General features: G+C 41.4%; 1 protein-coding gene across 1 annotated transcript in view; it reads right to left on the minus strand.

The window, feature by feature from the left end:
• The window catches only part of RCAN2 (regulator of calcineurin 2), a 233,701-nt gene extending 229,006 nt beyond the window's left edge, over nucleotides 1-4,695 (minus strand). Inside the window, exon 1 of the mRNA XM_010973840.3 lies at nucleotides 4,555-4,695. The gene's annotated coding sequence lies outside the window, so the exon portion shown is untranslated. The remainder of the gene's footprint in view (nucleotides 1-4,554) is intronic.
• Between the last annotated feature and the right edge of the window lie 9,424 nt (nucleotides 4,696-14,119).

The following is a 14,119-nucleotide window of genomic DNA, read 5'->3' on the forward strand; positions in this document are numbered from 1 at the left end:
TCTCTCTCCCTCTCATCTGGTTATCTGATTACGTATCCATCTAGCTGTGTATTAATCTTCCTTCCCATCTGTCCATTATTGATTTTATATCTATCTACCAAACACATTTCTTTTAAATTTTGTTTGGAAGTAATTCCAAACTTACAGAAAAGTCCTAAGTACATGGGAGTTTTGTTTTTTTAATCATGAGTGAGTGTTGGGTTTTGTCAGATGTTTTTTCTACATCTGTCAAAATGATTATGTGATGGGGGAGGGTATACCTCAAGTGGTGGAACACATACCTAGCATGCATGAGGTCGTGGGTTCAAACCCCAGTACTGCCTCTAAAAATAAATAAACCTAATTACCTTCCCCCTCTCCTACCAAAATAATCAAATATACAATAATAAATAAATAAAAATATTTTTAAAGGATTATGTGATTTTTCTCTTTCAATCTGTTGATATGATGGATTACATTAATTGTGCTCATCTTCTTTTAATTTGTTGTGGGGCTTCAGCCAAGAAGATTGGTGCACACTGGACACTACATGTCTAAAATAATGGCTCAGAGGCTTTTCTTTACTTCATCCCAAAGTGTATCAATTCTCCTCCAACTCTTGACAGATCCTCAGAGAGGTTAAAGAACTTTTCTAGGGTCTAACAACTAAGAAGAAACAGACAGAAATAGGATTCTACTTTCTCCCCTGATCATTCATTAATCGACAAACATTTCCTGAGTACGTATCTTCCTCAACTTATGATGGGGTTACATCCTGAGAAACCCATCGTAAGTTAAAAACATGAAGTAAGCCAGAAAGAGAAAGAAAAATACCACATGATATCGCTCATGTGTGGAATCTTAAAAAAAAGAAAAAAAGAGGACACTAATGAACTCATCTACAAAACAGAAACAGACTCGCAGACATAGTACAATCATATGGTTACGGGGGGAAAGGGGGTGGGAAGGGATAAATTTGGGAGTCTGAGATTTGCAAATGTTAGCCACTATATATAAAAATAGACTTAAAAAACCCAAATTTATTCTGTATAGCACAGGGAACTATAGTCAATATCCTGTAATAACATTTAATGAAAAAGAAGATGAAAACAAATGTATGTATATGCATGACATTGTGCTGTACACCAGAAACTGTCACACTGCAACTGACTATACTTCAATTAAAAAAAGAATTAAATAAATAAATAATTTTTTTTAAAAAGAAGTGAGGCTCTAGGGGAAAAAAATGCATTTAATACACCTAACCCACCCAACATCATAGCTTAGCCTCGCCTACCTTAAACGTGCTCAGAACACTTACATTAGCCTACAGGTGGGCAAAATCATCTAACGCAAAACTTATTTTAAAATAAAGTTAAATATCTCATGTATTTTATTGAATACTGTAGTGAGAGTGAGAAGCAGAATGGTTGGGCAGAGTACGGATGTAAAGGTACCCGTTGTCCACCCTCATAACCGTGTGGCTGACGGGGAGTGCCCATTGCCCAGCGTCACAGGAGAGGACAGGACCATACATCACCAGCCTGGGAGAAGATCGAAATTCAAAATCTGAAGTACAGGTTCTATCGAATGCATATTTGGTACCACCGTGAATGTGAAAAATCATAAGGCCCCTGAGACTCCAGCAGAGCCACAGTGGCTTGAGGCAGGAAGCACGTGGTGTCCAAACACACCTCCTTCAGGTACAGTCAGGAAACTAATACATTTCCATTTCATCCTTTAAATCAAATGGACAACTCAGGTTGATGACAAATCAAAAAAGAAAGAACGAAAGAAACAAATTGACTGGCTTAGAGGTTTTAAAACATTCCAGAACTTGTTTATACAGGGAAGGATTTTTTAAAGGTCAAACCTCCCCTGCTGTAATCACCTTTATATATCTATGTTCAGAATTATTCTAGTTCCATAAACAAGCTTAAAATAGGAGTTGATAATACCATCTGATTTTAAAAGGGGAAGAGCTTCACATTTCTGCATATCTATGGCCAAGTGCATTTTTTTCAAGCAAGGTCAGTAGTTTTTAAGAAACTTTGCATTTTATGGGATGGGTTTAAGCAATTCACCAGGGATAGATGGCTCCCATTCTTTTTTTTTTTTTATGTAGCATCAAGAATGAGTCTTAGAAGTATATGTAGTCACATGAAAACCTGCTTACAAATATTGAGGAAAACAGCATACTGTTGAAAAGAGCAAAATCTCACTTTTAGATTAAAATATGTGTATAATGTATAAGAAAGACATATGGAATATATAGCCCGGGTCTTCCTTAGGGACAGAATTGCAGATGGTTTTAATTTTCCTTTTTATACTTATCTGTAGTTTTTAATTTTCCACAAGACATATATATATTCCTTGTACAGTTTTTCATCAAGTTAGTGTCCAAGGGCATAAAAATTTTGCTACACATGAGATGTTAAAAAAGGGTTCATGTTTGGGACAGGATCAGAAAGGGATATTACAATTTTGGCAGAGGGATTGGAAAAGTAATATCAACATTTTTCATTGAAAAAAAAAACATTATAGTAAAATTATAACCCAACTATTCTTATATATAAATGGCTGTGATGACCTTGGGTAAGTCACCTGAACTTCTGGGCCTTACTCTCTTGTACATAAAATGAAGAACTGGGTCATCTTAAATGTCGCTGAAAGAAATTCCCATGACTGGCACCTTCCTCAACAGACTTGGGACTTGATAAACTAACTCCTGCCACTTTTCCATCCTAATGCTGAAAGAATGTTCTGACCCTCCCCTACATGACCAGGAAAAAAGTACATTATCTAAGAGAGTTAACTTTAGCAAAGCAGAGGCAGCCAACAGGATCTCTCATAATCCGAATATTCCTTAGGCCCTAGGATAAACGCAACTATTGCAATGGCTAGGTAAAAAATCAAGTCAATGACTGTATTTCAGACAGCAATGCACATTCCTGTGCAAATTCCCTTTCCTTTTTGTTTCAGGAAAGTTCCTCACCGTTGGACGTTTGCCCAGTGGGTCGTGCTTTGTCCTTGGAACCACGGTTTGGCAAGGTTTAGTTCACAGGATGAGGAGATAGTGGGAAACCAGTGCCCCACCCCATCATCTTTGCAGATTTTTTTTTCCTCATGACTTTCCCCAGTTGTTACGGTATCTGACGTTTCCATCCTAATTCTTCCTATTCCTTACAGGTTTGCATTCATTTTTCCCATGAAGCATTAACCAAATTATTTTGCCCACAAAACCCACTCCCTTGGAGTTTTTAATGCTCTGACTTCCAATACCACACAAAGTTACACGTGCTGTCTTTTTGCCTGCGTTATCATTTACTACTTTACACAAGCCTGTTCACTCTACCTGGGGTATAAAGACCTCAATAATAGAGACAAACCCTTAACTTTCTTACTATTCCAGTAATTCCTGACATAGCTTTCAGGTCCCAGAAGGTGGTAAGAGACACTTTTCGATTGATGAGTCACCAATTAATGATTGATTTTTGCCAAGAACTGGAATCTAATATGGTACCGACAGCAGACAGAGAAAAAGATCAACACTTAGAACTCCAGGTTCAACGTCATGACTTCTGTGATTCAGGAAACGGGGGCTCTACCTCCATCAACACAAACGCTACCTAATCTCTCTCTTGACAGCCCAGTAGGAATCCTGTGGAGCCCAGCATAAGGGGGCTTCTTGTTAAAGATTTAACAGAAAGCTAACTGGGAAAGAAGCAGCCTAAAAGAGAGATAACTGAACGTCCTGAAAAAGTCAGAAAAGAGAGAAAAGGCTATGGGTTTTGGACTAGGATAGAGTCAGAAAACTGGAAGATAGCTTAGAAATAATCTATGAAATTATCATTTTACAGAAGAGCGAAATAAAACTCGGAGAGCGACTTGCCTAAGGTAGTAAAGTGGTAGAGCCAAACCTGGACCCCAAGTCTCCGGCCTCTTATATCCAAGACTCCTGACTTAGTTTTCCTCTAGTGTTCTGACGCAACAAGGTGCACTTAGCAACCATACCCATTTTCCATCAGGAGGCAACGCATCCTAGGAGAAAGAATGGTACGCAGTGGAATGTTCCCACTCCCCTAGCTCCCACGATACACTGTGTCCCTTCCTTCATGCCTGTAGTGTGATTCCTCTTCCAAATTCCACAGCTCTGAATTCAACATTAAGATTAAAACTAAACAATCAGACCAAGAGAGCATACCATAAGCTCCACTTTGGGTTAACATTAGGAGTGACTCATGAGAGAATTCCTGAGAACTGAAGACACTGTGTGACATGGTAGTGGCTCTGTACCAGTGGGCTTAAAAAAAAATCCTTCATGGACATTCTCTAAGCCCTAAAATTATGTTTTGTTAAACAGTCTTCTAAAATGGTGAGCTCAACTTAATCGGTTCTTATCAAAGTTGAATTGTGGTTGCGTTTGGTTGCGTGTGGTCCACTGGAAACAGTGCAGTCACCTAAGACTGAGGCTGGCTGACTCTGCCCCATGATGCTGGGGGGCGCCGGGGGAAGACAGTTAGAGACAGTCCACAGTTACTATTATACAGCTGATGTGATGAATCCAACCATTACCTGTTTAGACTTTTTTTACATCTTTAGAACACTTTAAAGAGCCAAGAAGAGACTACTTCATGGGCCAGCGGCTCCCGTGAGCTTGGTTTGGGTGAAACGGCACAGGAAGGTGTCTAGGTAAGCCCTGGCTCTGGATGTCGCCATCACACACGGCACCTGCAGAGTAGCTCATTTCACACCTATAAAATAGGACACCAATTTTACTTCACTAATTGATTCAGTAAATCAGCACCCTGTGAGTCATCACTGTGAGAGCGAATGGCAAACATTCTGTTTTCTCTCACTGAATCTCCAGGGGGCATTGAAGACTTTTAGGGGGAGAATACACTGTCCTCAAGAAGGAGGCTAGGATGACACTGACCTCCAGGGCCTTCACATCAGCTTGACTCCTCCTTCAAAGAGCAGGATAGAGCGATTACTATCCCTGCTATCAGATGAGAAAAGCGAAGCTTTGAGAGCTTGAGTAATTTGCCTAAAATCATCTCTAGTACGTGATGAAATGATGGAACTGAGGGTGGTGTGCACATATAAAACCTCATGGAGCTTCTGCCGTATTCTACTGCTTGCCTTGTGCTAAACCAAACCAAAGCGAAGGCAGATCTGCTGGGACACTGTTAACTGTTAGGAAGCAAAAAGAGCAGGACCCCAAATATATCCATCTTTCACATCAGAACAACTTAAAAAAAAAAAACCTCCAGTAGCCAAAAAACTAAACATAGGTAAGTCTCTTATCAGTTCAACAGGTTTAGTCAAAGTGGGTGACATATATAAAGATGATCTCTAGAGCTGATTTTAAGTTCCTGATAAGTCTGTGTAAATATCTCATTTTAGAATTAACTGCAAGGCTTACGGGTCAAGAATCATCTTCCTCCTTTTCCCTTTGTGCCAAAGCTTCATCTTTAACACTACAACAATATTTCCCAAACTGTATTTTGATGTTTACAAGTGCACAGAGAGGAGAAAATAAGTTTAAAGTAAAATTTAAAAGTAAGTTGAGAAAACATCAGGACATATGTAATACACGTGAGCTACTCTGCCTTCGGATGCCTCCAAGACTTCAGCGTTCACAAGCTGGGTCACAAACATATTTGACCACAGGACCTCTTTGTTGGACGGGTGCCTCTATGGCTGTCTTCTGTCTATGGGGACATATTTTAAAAAACATTGCTCAATACTACAGCTTCAAAGTTAGTTCCCCGGAGAGCCCAAAGCCTGAGGATTTTCCAAGTTTTGCAAGATCTAGGAAGAAAAGCCATGTCTACGCCTGTAAACTGTGTTGACTAACAGTTGAAGCAGATGCTTCCAGAATGAACTAAGCAGAGCTCTGTTAATTTGAGTCAAATAAATGTCATACAGTGCTTGTTGAAGAAATCATCAAGGACAAATCTAGATCGTCCCCATGACCAGGTCTCCCTTATCACTCGGGACTTCTCTGACCACCTGATTTAAAGCTCTTTTTGCCCTCGTCACATTTACTGAGTCAGTTTCTATCACATAATCCTGATCAATTTTTCCTCATTGTAGTTAATCACTGTCTGAAGTCATCTTGTTGGCTCGTGCCAACTTACAATCTGAGATTCCTGAAAGTTGGGTCTTATTTACACTTCCAGCAGCTACTTCAGTGCCAAGTACACATGGTATAAATGAAAGTTGTTTCATTCATTCATTCACTTATTTACTCATTCAACAAATATGCACTGCATACATACCACGTGTCCAAAACCATTCTGGTTCTGGATCCAACAGTAAGTAAAACAGACACCAGTTCACTCTTCGAATTGCTTGTGCATTGGGTTTTTCTGAAAATTGAACAGGACATTGCATTTCCTTTGGGGATGGAATATTTTAAACCATTGCAATTATTAATAAAATGCAAATTATCAGTAACTAATTTACCCAATTCTGTAAACATGAATTTCCATATATTTTGTTTTTGTTGTAGTTTGTTGTTATTTGTTTAAAGCAGAGGGGCCAAACTTGGGACTTGGGTGGGCTCAACACATCCAGCCTGATTTTCTCTCTAAACGAGTACCATGATCACACATATCTTTGCTAAGCTTGAACTTACTTCTCCGTTGCTCAGTCTTTGGGTTTGTCAGCTGGCCTACGAGTGTCTCTCCTGCAGTAACGGATCCTTGGCTTCGTTTGCAGGTTCCAGTAGCTGGCAAGACTACACCGAGCCATTTCTTCTCCTCCCATACCTGCGGTCAGCTCAATCCATGTGTCATCCATCTCTGCCTGCCAGGCATTTCTCTTCTACAAATGAGCCTTTTTTATTTCCTACCATAAGAATTAGACAGGAGCCAATGAGTCTCTGGGCACTTAACCATCACAAATTTGTACCTGTACTCTCTTCTTTACTAGACCAGGACCCTCTAGTAAAGAAGAAAAGAAAAAGAAAAAAAAATTGTTCTGGGGGTTCACAGGTGAAATCTCTCTGTTTTTCCAAAGCAGAGGGAAGTTAGTCTAGTCTCCCCCAATGACCCGCTCCAATCCCATCCTGTTTTCAGCTTTTGAAGCTAGTGTTTGTGTTACTATTAATTTGCACCAAGTGGATGCTTAGCAACAATCAAACATGCTGAATTAAATATAAAACTACATTCTGAAGTAGGAGCTCAGAATTATAAAAGCTAGCTCCTTGGGGCATAGCTCTTGAAGGCCCATATGAAAAGAACACAAAAGTTTGAGAGATATATAAAGGTATTTCACCACATTCCATTTACTGATGGATGAAATATAGAAATTAAATCAAATTATAAACTAGTTTCAATTAATTTTGTTCCATTTCATTTTATGGTACTTGCACTCCAAACTAAGAAAACTCAGTTTAGTTTTCTTCACGGCATGGTAACAGAAATAATTTTCAAGTGATGTTGAATTTACTTAAATCTGAACCAAAGGACAGCACAGCATTTAAATGATGTTTCACAAGTTCTGTGTAATTATGCAGGGTTGGTTATCTGTTGGAACTAACAATCCCAAAATTTTAGTGGCATAACACCCTGAAAGTTTATTATGTACTGTCTTTACAGGTCAATGTGCATCGGGCTGGGAGGAGGTCACCTTTCTCCACACCATCATTCAGGGACCCAGACTTCATCCATGCACCCCTGAGGGCCTCAGAGCCATCGACCGAAACTCTGAAGGAGGAGGGGAACAAAGTGGTTCATGGAAGGTTTTTGGTAGGCTTAGAAATGATGTACCACTTTCGTCCACATGCCACTGGCCAGGACTTAAGTCACTGCAAGGAAGGCTGGGAAATGCAATGCTGCTGCGTTCCCAAGAGGAAAGGGAAATCCTTTGGGAAAAAGTTTCTGAAGATCTTACTGGAGATTGGAAAAGGCTCAGCAAAGGAAAACCAGAGAGAAAAGAAAGTGGCACTTGCATGAAGGGAAAAGAGACGCAGAAAGGGGTCTGCAGCTTCTACTTTTGCCTTTCCAGCAGGAAAGGAGATGCGGATGGCAATATTACAAAGGGCTGCGGGCATGCTTCAGACAGTAGACCCTCCCCCGGGTTCTGGGAGATGCGGGTGAGATGCCCACCACTGAGGGGTGACACAACTCTTTGGCCACTCTTGGATGCTGATAGCAGCACTCTTTTCAGCATTCACTGAGGCTAATGATGGTCTATTATTTTCTATCTTTTTTTCTACATTTAAATTTATTCAAATAATCTCATGATTCGGATGCATGCCCTATATTCCAGAAAGTCCCAGTAATATATGTTGTATCTGTGTGCGTGTGTGTGTGTGTGTGTGTGTGTGTGTGGTGATGGTGGTGGTGGGGGTAATGGATGACTGTTAGGGAAAAGGGAAGCAGACAGTGAGCTGAAATATATGGGTAAGAACAGTGTTTAATAGAAACTAAATGCCTGGGAGAATTTGTGGATGGTTGAACATACTTCCCTCACCCCCAACTACACTATCGAGTATTATAAATGCTAGTCATTGCCTACTGGCGGCTGTTTTGTTGGAAATTTACACAAATTCTGCAGCATCTACGGCACTTACCATCCACCACACGTGGAGTCTGGAAATTGATCCTGTGGGTTGATGGACTGATGATGGATGAGCTTCAGTTGATATTTGCAGAGGGAAATCACTGGAAGCATCTTGAAAACACAGATAACAAGCTAGACAACACGAATGCTTCTTATTACTGTTGAAGTCTCCTTCCTCCGATTCTGTGTCACTCCCCCAATGATGGCAGTGATAGGAAGTGTGAAAAGATTTAGGGAAAATAGATTTTTTAAAGAAAGAACTAAAAAGGCACTAAACCATCCTCCTGGTAGACAGCATTGCTCCGTGATATTTTAAAAGTCTCAGATATATGTGGGCTTATAAATTACTGGAAGAGATGATTGCCTAGTTAGTGCTCAGAGGTGTGAGGATTTGAAAGACTTCAACATAATATCTGAAATATCTCTGTGACTCACTCCTTCGGGGTAAAGTCACTTGACAGTGACTACAGACAGAAGAGGCAGCTCCAACAAACTGAACAGCACAGATCCTGGGCTGAGTCCTGGCTCACCACCTACTCCCTGTGTGACTTAGCGAAGTTCCTCAACCCTTCCATGCCTCAGTTTCCTCTTTTGAAAAATGAAGATAATGTGAGTACCTATGTCACAGGATTGCACAAAATACAACATGTCAGAAGGGCTCTGGGGACGGAGACAGTCTCCTTCCACTCCTAACAGGGACACTCTTGAGAGCAGGGTGTGATTCACTTTCCTTCTTTTTTCTCTTTTGTGCTCAGTGCCTGCCACTCTCTTGATTCATTTTTGGTGATGAATAAATGAGCGAATGGATGGATGAATGGATGAATATCCTCAAAAGTAGTGTGGCTTTCCATGACACCCCCTTGAAAGACATTGAAAAAGCTCAGCAAAATCTCAACATGTAGTATCTTTCAAATTGGACCATGGCTTAAGGGCTCAGCTGGAAACACTTTTGTGAAGCTTAGTCCGTTTATGCTTCAGACCCTGACCTCTGGAGGATCCGGCCTTAGCTTTATTTTATTTTGTACTTGTTTTTCCTTTTGGCTGGATGACAAATTCACACTACGTGGGAAAAGAATGCTGAAAATGCAACTGGGGGGCTAGATAAGCTTTTCTGTCTTGTCTGTTGGGTTCTGGTTTTTACCTCCCCTCCGAAGAGCATTTTCATGGAAAAGGCAGTTCCAGGATCCACTGTGGCCTCTTGCACCAGAGAGAGTAGGGGAGAGAGAAACCTTGAGAATTTAAGTCAGAAAAGAACTGAAGTGGTTCACAGCAAGCTGGCCAAGGAGAGCACGATGTCCGTGGGGCTCAGATCTGAGCCTTGTTTGCCTAAAACTGCAAGGAAGAGTCAGGACACCTGTGACAGGCAAGGCAGAGTGGCAGTGCTTACGGAGAAAAAACACAATTGGGTTTCCCCAAAAATGACAGCTAGGAATTTCCTAGGTCTGACAGTGCTGAGAGCTGTGGTGAAAACTGAAGCGCGGGGGCTGGGAAGTTCGTGCAGACATGTCTTTCGTCACTACTGCCTCGGAGTTCAAAGGGGGACTCGTCCAGAACACTCGAGGGAGGTAGCTGTTGTTATGACCCCTGTTCTATAGGCTAGGAAGCTGGCCGAGAGAGAGGTCAGGTAGTAAGGGTGCTCGTGAATGCAGGAGCCAGCACCGGGATGGAGAGGTCTGAGTCCAGGGTCAGTGTTCTTTTCCCTGCTCTGGGCTACCTTGTCCTCCATCCCCTCCATGACAAAAGATGCAGAGGTTACAAAATTAACGTTCAAAAATCAGTTGCATTTCTTTACACTAACGATAAATCAACAGAAGAAGAAAGTAAGAAACAATCCCCTTTAAAATAGCACCCAAAGTAATAAAATATCTGGGAATAAATCTAACCAAGGAGGTGAAAGAATTATACACAGAAAACTATAAACCATTGATGAAGGAAATTAAAGAAGACTTTAAAAAATGGAAAGATATTCCATGCTCTTGGATTGGAAGAATCAATATTGTTAAAATGGTCACACTGCCCAAGGCAATCTACAGATTTAATGCAATCCCTATCAAATTACCCAGGACATATTTCACAGAACTAGAACAAATCATAATAAAATTTATATGGAACCATCAAAGACCTAGAATTGCCAAAGCATTACTGAAGAGAAAGAAAGAGGCTGGAGGAATAACTCTCCCAGACTTCAGACAATACTATAGAGCTACAGTCATCAAGACAGCATGGTATTGGTACCAAAACAGACATATAGACCAATGGAACAGAATAGAGAGCCCAGAAATGAACCCACAAACTTTTGGTCAACTCATCTTCGACAAAGGAGGCAAGAATATGCAATGGAATAAAGACAGCCTCTTCAGCAAATGGTGTTGGGAAAACTGGACAGCAGCATATAAAACAATGAAGCTAGAACACTCCCTTACACCATATACAAAAATCAACTCAAAATGGATTAAAGACTTAAACATAAGACAAGATACAATAAACCTCCTAGAGGAAAACATAGGCAAAACATTATCTGACATCCATTTAAAAAATTTTCTCCTAGAAGAAATAAAAGCAAGAATAAACAAATGGGACCTAATGAAACTTACAAGCTTCTGCACAGCAAAGGAAACCAGAAGTAAAACAAGAAGAAAACCTACGGAATGGGAGAAAATTTTTGCAAGTGAAACCGACAAAGGCTTGATCTCCAGAATATATAAGCAGCTCATACAACTCAGTAAGAAAAAAATTAACAACCCAATCCAAAAATGGGCAGAAGACCTAAACAAGCAATTCTCCAAGGAAGACATACAAATGATCAAAAAGCACATGAAAAAATGCTCAATATCACTAATTATCAGAGAAATGCAAATCAAAACTACAATGAGGTATCACCTCACACCAGTCAGAATGGCCGTCATTCAAAAATCCACAAATGACAAATGCTGGAGAGGCTGTGGAGAAAGGGGAACCCTCCTACTCTGCTGGTGGGAATGCAGTTTGGTGCAGCCACTATGGAAAACAGTGTGGAGATTCCTCAAAAGACTAGGAATAGACTTACCATATGACCCAGGAATCCCACTCCTGGGCTTGTATCCAGAAGGAAATCTACTTCAGGATGACACCTGCACCCCAATATTCATAGCAGCACTATTTACAATAGCCAAAACATGGAAACAGCCTAAATGTCCATCAACAGGTGACCGGATAAAGAAGATGTGGTATATTTATACAACGGAATACTACTCAGCCATAAAAACCAACAACATAATGCCATTTGCAGCAACATGGATGCTCCTGGAGAATGTCATTCTAAGTGAAGTAAGCCAGAAAGAGAAAGAAAAATACCATATGAGATCGCTTACATGTGGAATCTAAAAAACAAAAACAAAAACAAACAAACAAACAAAAACAAAGCGTAAATACAAGACAGAAATAGACTCACAGACAGAGACTACAGACTTGTGGTTACCAGGGGGGTGGAGGGTGGGAAGGGATAGACTGGGATTTCAAAATTGTAGAATAGATAAACAAGATTACACTGTATAGCACAGGGAAATATATACAAAATGTTATGATAACTCACAGAGAAAAAAATGTGACAATGAGTGTGTATATGTCCATGAATGACTGAAAAATGGTGCTGAACACTGGAATTTGACACAACATTGTAAAATGATTATAAATCAATAAAAAATGTTAAAAAAAAAAAGATGCCAAAAGGCCTATAGCTGGGACATCTTTGCTCCACGAATTCTGCCTTTAATGGGCGCCTCCTAATGCATTATTTCTTGCACAGCCGTGTGTGCACAGCAATCAGAGGACGTGAGGCATGTGGAGGGTCTTACGGCTTCTGGCATCTGGGCCAGGCTTCTAGTGTCGCTAGGGAAAAACGGGGCCAACGAGGGATGACTCAGCTGTGCAGCTTGGACTCAGTTTAGAGTTTTTTCCTTCTGAGCCCCACTCTTCAGTCCAGGAAGGCCCTCCCTTCTTTATTCTGGGCTTTCTCAACAGGACAGCGGATGATCTCTGTTGAGGGTGGCAAAGAAAAAGACACTGCCGTGCAAGCTCTTTTCCTTCAGTGAGAACTTGGCCTCCATTTCTTTTGACTGGTAAGTGAACTGAAAAATAAAGCCACTCTTCCCCATTTTCACCCATGTAAGCAACTCTGAGACAAGCACCCGTGCTGTCTTAGCCAACAGCCTCCATAAAGTCTCGTAAACAAGTTCAGGATGCTCATTTTATGAATTAGTTTGTCGCATTTCTTGGCACTGAGGACCAAAATCAATATTTCCTTACTGAGTGTGCTTCTTGTTTGTTCTTCTTGAAAAGAAGAATGGTAAAGCAGGGAAAGTGCTTACATCCTGCCAAATACAAAGCATCACTCAGTGTTCATTATTGTCATTATGAATAGCATTAACATATCTGTTATCTTTCACTCATGGTATCATTATATCAAAGTACATATAAACCTTCAGAATGCTCTAGTACAGCGATTTAACTAGTCTGTTCTTTCCTTTGCTACTGTTTCTCATCACTTCCCAGAGAATTTTTAAACTTAAGTCATTTCTGTCCTGAAAACTTAGCTAGGTTGTGAGGTTTCTCAGCCGTCAAGGCCAACTCTTTAAGAACAAGTAGAACTGAGTTTCACGGACACCACAGTGAAGCCTGGAGAAGCAGGGAGCGAGAGGTTCTCCCTAACCAGAAAGAGCCTCGGCTAGGCTGGCGACGGGGGAGATGGCTGAGCCCTGGAGACTAGAGCCCGATGGAGATCTGAGACCACGGCAGTCCAGGCAGAGGGGACACAGGCTCCATGCTGGGCGAGGCACGGAAACCGCAGGAGGTCATGAGACTTCGGAGGACAGCAATGGCACCCAAGGCAGACTTGAAACACTGGTGATGAAGGGCACTTGTCCTTTCTTCCAGGCACCAGATAACACCCCTAATTCTACTCTAATCCCGTTGCAGCCCTGAGGACTACAGCTTCCTAAAACTCGTCGTTGAACTTAGGACTTTAACAGAGTGTAGCACTTTGAAGATCTGGTGATGGATCTGACTTGATGTGGAGCCCGAGCGGGTTTGAGTGGTGCGGGGCGAGGAGTGTATCTGATGACTCCGGTGCCCTGTGTCACGTCCCTCAGCCTAACTCTGAGTTCAGCTGCAGCGAACAATTCAGCGCAAGGTCAGATTCATCTAGAGCTTCTCTGATGCCACAAAACCCTGCTCAGTCCACACACACGCACAGCTGGGAAGTGCAGGGGTCACATGCTCGGGGGCAGGGTGGGGGGGTGGTAATCGTCAATCGGTGGAGAACAGAAGCCGCTGGATAACTGCTCCCACCTCTTATCCTTCAGGTGGGCAATTCTGGGAGGTGGTGCATATGCCTCACGGGGTCCCTCAGTGCTAGGACACCTACCTTGGTAACGTAACTCTGATGCGGCGCATTCTTTTCGGTCCCTGACTTCTGCCGCCCGGGAGCACATCTCCAATAAACTATCTGCACTGCACACAGGTCTGTCTCAGGCTCTGCTTTCCAGAAAACTCAAGTTAACACGTATAAATATGTGCCAATATATGTATT

Source organism: Camelus bactrianus, chromosome 20, assembly GCF_048773025.1.
Source record: "Camelus bactrianus isolate YW-2024 breed Bactrian camel chromosome 20, ASM4877302v1, whole genome shotgun sequence".
NCBI classification, from domain to species: domain Eukaryota; kingdom Metazoa; phylum Chordata; class Mammalia; order Artiodactyla; family Camelidae; genus Camelus; species Camelus bactrianus.